Source organism: Cornus florida, unplaced genomic scaffold (assembly GCF_030987335.1).
Source record: "Cornus florida cultivar Cherokee Brave unplaced genomic scaffold, ASM3098733v1 CherokeeBrave_3.0.0_Hap2_Chr10, whole genome shotgun sequence".
NCBI lineage: Eukaryota > Viridiplantae > Streptophyta > Magnoliopsida > Cornales > Cornaceae > Cornus > Cornus florida.
Genome location: NW_026775580.1, coordinates 25,391,477 through 25,402,401, shown reverse-complemented (window position 1 = coordinate 25,402,401; position 10,925 = coordinate 25,391,477). Strand labels below are relative to the sequence as shown.

The 10,925-nt window shown below is 38.5% G+C and overlaps 1 pseudogene; it reads right to left on the bottom strand.

Annotated features, from left to right (window-relative positions):
* Positions 1–10,428: 10,428 nt before the first annotated feature.
* Positions 10,429–10,527, bottom strand: LOC132280501 (small nucleolar RNA R71; annotated as a pseudogene).
* Between the last annotated feature and the right edge of the window lie 398 nt (positions 10,528–10,925).

The window sequence follows — 10,925 nt, the reverse complement described above, 5'->3', positions numbered from 1 at the left end:
TGATCTGAGGATGGTATAGATTTTATGAGTTGTTTGTCATTTGTTATCAGGTAGGTGATGGGATTGTGAGCCAGTTAAGACGATTGTGGATGGTTTAGTCTTTAGAGCCAGTGAGGACGATATTACCAGATAGACACCTTTTTCTTTTGACGAGTAGTAAGTTGCTGTAACTGAGGTCACGGGTCTTGTATGCATGGTGTTTGAGGCGGTATTGTAGGGGAAGGTAGAGATGGAATGGGTGGTAAAGAGTCATTTTATGGCATTGAGGTTGTCATTTGAGGATGACGGTTTTAGGTAGAACGAGACGCGGTGTCTAACGTACAGTGATTATTTCTAGTGTTAGTATATTGTAAGCATTGGTGTTCTTATCTGATGATCGTGTTGTGAGTTGTATCCTTGTACTCGACGAATGGTGGTATGCACCTGATTTGTTTGGTTAGCATGGGTATTGCAGCATAGCGTACTCAAGGTTCTGGTGTTGATAGTTTATGATGGTCAGTTAGTGGCGAGATCGCCTAGATTTAAGTTCGTAGTTCTGTACGGGTACCCGATTGGTTCTCCTCTTTGTGTGTAAGGAGTTTATTTCATCTCAGGTGAGATTGGGTGTACACAGTTGGACGATTGGTGAGCAACGTATGACTGGATTTCAGGTGTATTCAGGTACGAGTCGTCAGTCTCTTGTGATAGCGGGGTTCATTACCTTTTCCGTTTGTTCTAGTCCTGGCAAGGACGTCGCTGGTAGGGAGTTTTGTTCTCCGTTTAGGAGTTGTGCGCATCTGCGGATGGACGGACCCGTGTGTGGTTTGCTATGTTGTTAGAGTTCATCGATAAAGGTTTAGTAGCATTGGTCGACTCACTCCCACCGCGGGAGGTGGGGTTTTTGGTTTTAGGGGTTAAGTGCAAAAAACCCCCCTCTACAAAACTAGTCCTTACTTTTAAAAAATGTGCATATTAGTCCATAAAATTTAAAAAATGTGTAAATAACCCTTAGACCAATTTTTGGCAAAAAATAAATCTAAAAATCCAATTTGACCCTTTTGTTCCTATTTTGCCCCTCATATCTCTCTCCCCTTCTATCCTCTCTACCTCCTCCTACCACCATTACAGGCCATAACCCCCATCACCGCCACACCTGAAAGTATATATATATATATATACACACACGTGTATATAAGTTAAAGCCTATCACTGACTTATCGAACCACTTCCACATCACTCACTCAATGGAACTCATACGCAGTCTCTATCTATTGATAAGAGAACCAGAAGAGAGAGGGTAGTTAATCAAGAGATGTAATTTTTTGGCCGCCACCCCCACTAACCACCACCATCACCGCTACCCCCACCGCCCTTCTTCTCTCACATCCCTCGCAATGGAAGAGGCTTTGCAACAAGCGATTTGATTTAACGACGATGATATACATATGGATGATTTCATTAATATGTCCTCCACCAAGAAAATCGATCTCTTTTGTGAACAAGTGTTTTCGTTAATTTGTCCCAATTCTATTGTAAACAAGTGTTATATATATATATATATATATATATATATATATATATATATATATATATATTATGCTATAGAGATCAGAGAGAGAAACCGTGGGCTGTATTAAACCCATCTCTTTTATCAAACCCATTTCTTTTATAAATATTCTATGCGCAAGAAATAAGGATGAAAATGTTTTTCTTTTTACTTATACTTCATCTCCATCCATATTATCATTACTGCCTCTAACATGACAATTGTTGATGCCTCCAACAAATTAATAAGTTAGTATAAAAAAATACATTATGACTTATTTACAAGTACACTGAAACAGAACTTATGACCTCTTTTCTTGCTCTAATGCATTCATGGAACTTTCCTCTCTTAATGTTGGATCAAGATAATTGTGGGTTGAATTTGGTAATAGTGGTGATGGCGGTGAAAGTGCAAAATGGGTTTGGGTTATATATGTGTGTGTATAGGTTTGGGTGTGCTTTTAGTTTTTGAGTTTGGAAAATGTAGTTAGTGGTGGTGGTGGTGGGTGGAGAGAGAAAAAGAGAGGGAGAGAGAGGTCATTTTACAAATTCCTACATAATTTAGACAAAATAGTCATTTTACATGGCTGATATTTATATTTATTAATTTATTTTACTGAAGTAAGAGTATTATCGTCATTTTATACCACACAGGGGCCTATTTGCACCAAATTGATAGTATAGGGGTTTTTTTTACCACACATGGACCGTTTTGCACTATATTGATAGTAGAGGGGCGTTTTTTGCACTTAACCCTTGGTTTTAGTAGCATTTATTTTGATGGAGATTTTACCTGGTGGTGTGTGAGGCGCGAGTTGCCGAATAGGGATTGAGTGTTTTTAGTGTCTGGTACTAGCAATGATGGTTAGGGGTGTGCCATGAACTGTAAGTTCGAGGATGGTTAGGTGATGTGGTGTAAGTTATGTACTCAGATGTTTTTATAGATGTCTGATTTGAGCAGTTCTTTGAGGACTAGTGTCTGTATCGTCTCAGGATTATATGATTTGAAATGTGAATGTATGATTCCTTTGAGAAGCAATCGTAGTAATTGACTCTGGTTTTGCGATTTTAGGCATGAGATAGCCTTATGAAGTATTATAATGAGACAAGAATTGGATTGAATGATATCATGGAGTTAATCTCTAGTATATGTTGTTAGGAGTGAACTAAAAAGTTTTTAGGTTGGTCGATGATTATGGTATTTGATATCGTGTTGCTTCCAGCTCGTTATGAGTTGTATGATTGAGGCATGATTGGGATTCTTAGAGTATATATATGACTGTATAGTTATTGAGGTTGCATAGAGCGATTGATTGATAGTGAGTAGATCTCATGGTTATCTTACGGACTATGTGAGATTGTGTTTGAGGTATTTATCTTAGGACAGGAATGACGTCTATGTTGAGACTAGATCGATGATGAGAATGGCCTGGCAAACTAATTCTCCTAAATCAGTCCCTTTTTAGCATGATGTCGGGTCAAAGGTCAATGATTGCTTCTATTTGTCAGAGACAGTGATAGCATGGTACTGTACGTTGTGTCGATATGACACTGTGGATTCAAATGATTTGTCTCAGGTGACGAGGTATGTTAGGTAGGACCAAGTGTTCGACAAAGGGTTGTGGTGCAACCATTTGATTATTAAAGATCTTGTTTTTGAGGAATTGTGTCTTGGTTACAGGATATTACGCTTTACTGATTTGGTTACTCATGTTTATGTAGTCGCTGAGAGGATTGTTGTTTAATCATCTTGAAATTATTAAGTATGATGATTGCCGTGGAGTGCGGTTAGTAGTCACTGGTGCGGATACGTGATGATGTAGCTATGCGTTAGATAGGGAATGCTTGGTCTAACAAGGACGTGTAGATTTGGGTTTGAGCTTGATTATGAGATAGACAGGGTTCCTAGTCTGGGGTTTTCTGTGTCCTTTAAAGGATGAGTGGAGTTTGGATGTTGTTATGTTCGGTGGTCTGATAACTGTTCTACTTTTGGTCTTTGGAGCCTTTCGTGGCAGTGTAGATTGGATTGATGTCCGTTTTGAGTCGGGTATAGTGTATAGCGTACTTGTTGGTTCTGTGTTATGATATGAGTGATGAGTACCTTCATAGGGTGGTGAGCATTATGTTTTAGTGGCATGGTATGTGATTGTCTATTGGTGTCTGGTGTTAAAGGCAATAAGGTTGGTGAGCTCATAATCCTACGGTTTGGTGAGGTGTTTCTCAGGAAAGTATGTGGCTGTGGGCCTCCTTCTTTATGGAGGGTAGGTTTCGAAGATGAAATCTCTTTAAAGAGGGCAGAGTGTAATTTTTTTTTTTTTCTCTCTCTCTCTCTATATCACATAGTTTCATTTTCTTTCCTTTTTCTTTTACTACTTCAAGCCTAGATCTAGGCTACACCATTGGGATTTTGGCTTTGCCACTAAAGGCAAAGTCGATGAGCATGACGAGGACTTCGCATTGATCGGAGCCAGGTTGCATTTAGGCCATTTTCTGATTTTTGAATTTTAGGGTTCTTAGTGGATTTGTTCTTCTAATTGAGGTAGGGGTGTTCTAATGCATATTTTCTTTAAGTTTGGTGAATCACCCTCTTGATTTGGATGTATAAGCATGCTTGATTATGTTAGAATTTTACTTAATATGAGTTTTATGTTGTATATGATTTTCAATGTATTGCCTATGTTGTGAATGTCTATGTGCTAGTTATTTTAATGTAAAGAAGCATGCTTATGTGTATATATATTTCTTGCCTTGTATGTTTCATGGGCTGGATGATTTTTATGTAAAAGTATGATGAAATTCCTTAAAAGTTTTATTTAAATTATGTTATGTTGATGAATTACTACTGAGAGCTTGAAAGTTTATTAACTTAAAAGCATACAATTATGATATGGTGGAATTATGTGAAATTTTATATTTATATTTTCATTGAAAAGCATGATGCATACATGCACATCATTGGGCAAGAAATGGGTTAATTGATTTGAAAGGAAATGAAGAATTTGTTTTGGGGATATGAATTTGAAAAGTGTTTGCGAAAACCCAGGCGCCTAGGATTTGCCTAGTGGTCCGTGGAGTTAATGTGATCTAAAGAGAACTAGGGAGAGACCCTAGCGTAGTTGAGCTACCTAGGCCCAAAACAAAGCATTGGAGATGCCATGTGGTCAGGGATAGCTAGCCAATCCTTCTTTCGTGGCACCATAGAGCTACTATTGGTCGGGTTGCATTAACGATTTGGAACGGTGAAACAGAATTGTTTTGAAAAAATGGGGAGCAACATTGGCATACCATTGCATCACATTGGCATGCATCGTATACATATGGTTGGATGGTCTGCCTTGTTGTTATTGTCGTTGTTATTATAGTTATTGTGATTCCCCAAATGTCATAATCCTGTACTTTCTTTTCTCTATGCTTTGTGTGGATTCATGGGGTTATTAAGAGGTGTGTCTTAGGTGTAATGACCTAAACCAATGGGTTTAAACCATTAACTGGGTCCTTACCCGAACCCGAGGTCAACTAAGGGCAATACCGCCTTTTCCTATGTTCACAGGTAGCACACAGATCATTCTAAGGTCTAAAGTATCCAAAAACATAGTTTGGAAGAAGGGGTCAAAGTTATAAGTCAAAGGGATATGGTCAGCAGGCTGATGGCCCTTCGTCAGTGGACTGAAAGTACATGATCGGCCGGCTGACTGAGATGGCCAGTCGGCCGAAACGATCCTCAAAATTACTCATTCTCGGGACTTTCCAAAATAGTTCATTGGCCGACTGAAATGGGGTTCGGCCGGCTGATGGAGAAGGTTTGGTTGGCTGATGGTGAGGTTCGGCCGGCCGAAACAATGATACTAGAACTCTAACTCTCTAGAATGACTAAAAGTGCACTGTCGGTCTACTGATACTCCCTATCAGTCGGCCGATTGGCCCTAAAATTTTGCTATCTGCAACTGATAACACCAGAAGCTGGGCTTGTATGAGCTAACCCTGCTCAAAACCTGATATACGACTAATCCCGAATTCACGGCAACCAATGTACAACACTCCATAGCTTAAAGGCATCAATAATTTTTAAGAATATAACATCATTTCCCATTCATTAAGAAAATGTCAGCATGGTTACAAAATTTTACATCAAAATGCTGTCATGCGTCATAATTATAGTACACGGCCATGCTTTACAAAACGAATACATTTCAAAGATAATACTTTACAAAGAATGGGATCCAAATATACAAAAGGTGATAAAATGAATTTCTAGTCCTCTTTAAGCTTATGATGGGTCGGCATCCACCACTTCCTTCCTAAGCCCTGAAAAATGTTAATAATAGAGGGGTGAGCACAATGGCTCAGTAGGAGGTGCCTAAGACACACCTCTTGTGACCCCGTGAATCCATATAATGAATAGAAAGTAAAGAGAACGGGATCATGCCATGCCAAGGAAAAACTTAGCAACAAAACCAACAACTACAAGTCAAGGTCGTGATGAACCATGCCATACAATGGAGTGCAATGTTATGCAATGTAGCTCCCCATTTTCCAAAACCTTTTCCATCATCATTTCCAAACCGTTAGTGAAACCCGTCCCATAGTAACTCCATGACGGCACAAAAGGAGGATTGGCTACCTATCCTTGACCTATGGCAACTCCATGGCGTCATTTGGGGCCCAGGTAACTCAACTATGCTAGAACAGTCTCCCTAGTCGCACTAACGCCATGGACGCTAGGCAACTCCTAGGCAACCTATTTTCGTAAAATCTTTCATCAAAACTTTTCCTAAAAATTATTTTCCTTTCTTTCCAAAATAACTTTCCCATTTTCTTGCCCAATGCCATGCATGGATGTCTTATACATTTCAATGCCATGTCTATGGAGAATTTCATGCTTCACAAGTAACACTAACAACATAACATGCCTTGTAGAAATTTTTTAGAAATAAACATCATGCTTTCATATCACAACGTCTAGCACTTTAAACATCATAGGCAAGTAATATCATCAATTAAGCATATTTCTTCGTAATATATCAACTACCACATAATCACACACCTCATATACATCATATAGGCCAAATTGCAAGGAATCTACACAATTTAAGAATGCTATACAACAATTTATGAAGAAATAACTCACAAAAATCAAAGAAGTTGTGGATTAGAGACCCCCTACCTCAATATGAAGAAAAAGTCCTAAAAATTGCCCCAAAAATCAAAATTCCAACGGCGGCCAAATGGAGATTGGCTCTGATCAAAACGACGGCCTCGACGAGCTCTCCAAATTTGCCTTAAGTGGCACTATCAAATTCTCAACGGTGAGAGAGAGATCAAAGCTTGAATTAGTGCAAAAAATGAAAAAGAAGGAAAAAAGAAGAGGAGAGAGAGAGAAAGAGAGAGAGAGACGTGAGTCTAGAGAGAGGAAAAAAATAATGAGGCCAAGAAATGGCCTCTTGGCCATTTAAAAAGGAAAAAAAAGGGGTGGGTCCCACAACTAAAAATATCTCTATTTTTTTTTCCTTTTATATGTATATACTCCAATTTAGTTTTCAACCACACAAATTAAAGTCCCAATAATGAGAATATGCACAAAATAATTATGCATGAAATGCAATGAACCTGAGACGCAATCCCCCGTACACAACAGTCCCAGTAGCGGGTCCTACCTGAAAACTTCTGATCCGAAAACAGAAAATTGCCGAAATGGCAACCATTGCATTTTCAAGAGTCATGAACTCAATAGAATGCCCCAATCAACTTTTAGACACAACCGGCACACCCCATAGTGTCCAGTGATGAGCGCTGAAAAGTGCGCATTTAAACCCCTTAAGCTTAGGTATTCTAGGAACTTTATCTATCTTATTTTCCTGATTTAGATTGATTTCGTATTATTTTCATTTTCAGGTACTTATCCCCAAAATAAGCTAACTCAGCTAAATAAGATCATAATTGAAGCAATCTTGAGATAAATCAAAGAAAGGAGCAAAGTGGGAGCAAAAGGAAGCAAGTGGTGAAAATTTAGCAAGTTCGATTGATCTCAGAATATATTTAATCGATCGAAAGTTCATCAATCTTAGCATTCTAAAATGGATCCAAGCTCTTTTGTCCTTATCCAAAGATCCCACAAAGTTCGATCGATCCAACTTTCTTCCGATTGATCGAAAAGATTCCATTTTATCCACTTGTACCACCCTACCTACCACATTTGTCTCTTTCCCAAAAATATCTTCAAAATATCTTAGATTTGTTTTTATCCAAAAAGGCACCACCATAGAGGATCGATCCAGCTTAATTTCGATAAATCTCAGCTATGTTCGATCGATCTCACCACAAGTTCGATCGATCGAACTCCCCAAATCCTGAGAAAATGCAAATTCCAGCTCATTAAAAGTTGTCTTATATCCAATCATTGGGAGGGATATTGGTGTACGAGCCCAGCTCATTTGGGGTGATTTTTGACCTACCTATATAAGGAATATGAGCCACATTTTGAGAGGAGAGACTTGATATGCTTGAGAGTAGATAGAGGCATAATATTGATATTCTTAGTGAAGAAGGAAAGAAAGGAGGAGGCTAGAGACACAAGCTTAGAGTTCTTCCATCAACCAAGAAGATGAACAATTTCAACCATGGAGTTAGCCCTTGAGGGTTGGAGGACACCATCCATGAGTGGCTAGACATCCTCTTGGGGCTAGAGTTAGCCCTAAGCATGCTTTCTACATCTTGATTTATGTATTTTTGAGGGGATTTTTATTGTGATACATGTTTTGACACTTATATATATATAGATCTTGTTTATTCAATGATTTATGTGGTTTAATGCTTCCAATTGATCATTTCATTCTATCCATATGTCTATGTATGCTAGAATAGATGTTCATGTATTTGTCTCTATTTCTTGTGTTGTTGATGCATGTCTATGTGTATTAATGCTATAGATCTAGAGATTGTCAAGATATAGTACTTAATGGAATGCTCTTGTGTTTTGTTTGATGGTTCATACTCATTTCTTGATGGATTGTGCCTCTCCCTTAGTTTAATTAGTTTAATTTCATGTCATTAGCTTAATTATAATGTAGTTGTAGTTTAGATGTTAAATGGGAGGACAATCTATGCTTGTTGTTTGATGTTCCATACTTATGAAAGCAAGTATCACATATCTCTAACCTTGTGATGTGTTTAGATTGTGAGGTTAAAGAAAGGATTAATGGCTTAGTTTGATATATTGTGCTATACACCATATTGCTTAGACAATATATGCTTAATTTGTCATCCATGCTTGTTAAAACAACCACACACACACACACTTTGTTGCAATACATGTTTTTCCTCTCATAATCATTTATTAAGGGTGTAGAAAAGCTATGCTTAGTGGTGATCTCTAAACCCCAAGATCTCTCTCTTATTTTCTCTCCATTACATTTAATTGCCTACTTTAATTTAAATTGCATCTTAGTGTAATTCAACCACCAACCAATCTTTTGATCACTCGACCTACTAACCCTAATCTTGATTCCTCAACCTTGTACGACCTGCCAATCCCTTGGGACGATCCCTATTTACCCTAACTATATTTTTAGTGAAAGGTAGTAGTGGCAATTTCTAAATGTAAAACTTGGCCACATTCATCATAGCTCTACACCATTATATTTTGGTGCACAAACTTTGGATTTTGGGGTGCGACCCTCGGAACCACCAAGTTTTTGGCGCCGTTGCCGGGGATTGATTGAAGGCAACGTCGTATTTGTGGAATCAATTAGGAATTAGTACTCTTTTGATCGTGTCTTTACTTTGTTTTCATTTTGGTCACTTATTGTGTTGGTTTTTGTTTGACTAGGTGCATTAAAAATAAGGTGAGCAAATGAGTATTCTAAGCAAGGAGCTAAGCAAAGCAAAGGAAAAAGGCAAAATTCTAAAAATTTGCAAGGCTAAAAATTAAAAATAAATTGAAGTGCTAAAGGACCCTTTGTGAGCTCTTTCTTAACTCAATCTCTAGTTAAATCGTTGGCCGGCGTGGAGGCTTATATTTCAGTTCTTAGATAAATCGTGAGCCCACATGGAGGCAATTTACTTTTATTGCATATTGTTGATAGCATGGGAGTATGGGATCATTGTATGTGGAGGTTTGTTGATTGTTGATTTGTTGCGAAGGTGAAGTGTTTGTTCATTACTTGTTGCTTGTTGTGTTTTGTTGTGCATGCATGGTCGTAGATCATTGAGACCCACTCTTGTCCCTCTAAATTTTCATCTTGAATCCGTTGTTTGAAACCCTATGGGAAGAGAAAGTTCTAGTCAATCCATTTCATCAATGGAAGGACATAATGAGGACCATGTGGAGGACCTCGGTCACATAGACCAACAAGGCATCCTCCACCCCAATGTGCATCATGATAACATGCAAGTACCATTAGGCATGCCGAGGCCATTCGTTCATCCACCACAACAACAAGGCCAAGTTCCATTAGGAATGCCAAGGCCAATCTATGCTCCGCCACCTCCCATCATTCAAGGCAATCAAGGTGCCCATGTTGCACCTCCAATTGCTAATCCTCCCCTTGCTTTAAGAGATCACTATGTGCCTAATGAATACAATGTACCCATATGCATTCAATTGCCATTTAGAGCACACCACTATGAGATCAAACCACAAACCATTCAAATGCTTCCTAACTATCACGGACTTCCAAGTGAAGAACCTTATAAACATTTGGATGAGTTTCTTGAAGTATATTCCACCCTTAGACACACGAACATGCCGGAAGAGGTCTTAAGGCTTAAACTTTTTCCATTCACCCTTAAAGACAAGGCAAAATATTGGTTTAACAATCTTAGGCCTTTTTCAATAACTTCTTGGGCAGAAATGCAACAAGAGTTCTTGAAGAAGTATTATCCAGTTTATAAAACCAATGCCATGAGAACCTCAATTCGAGAGTTTTCACACGGGGATGGGGAAACGTTATATGAGGCATGGGAAAGATTCAATGAATTGCTTAGGAAGTGTCCACATCATGACATGCCCAAATGGCAATTAGTTCAATATTTCTTCGAGAGCTTATCGGACAATTACAAGGGTATGGTTGATGCTTCCGTGGGTGGCTCTTACATTGATAGGCATGAGGATGACGTGTGGCATCTTTATGAGAGCATGAGTGAAAATTCTTTGCATCGAACTTTATCTTCTAAGAATGGTACGAATTCAAGTGGAAGAAAGAGTGTTGGCTTACATCAAGTCGACCATTCCAATGAAATAGCTGCCGAGATGAAGTCCTTATCTCAAAGGTTTGATCAATTCTTGATCAACCAAAACTTGGCAAATCAAGTATCTTCCATCCCTAACCATTCCCATCGTGCATCCAATGAGACATGTATGACTTGTTCAAGTGTTTTACATTCTACTTTAAATTGTCCCCATG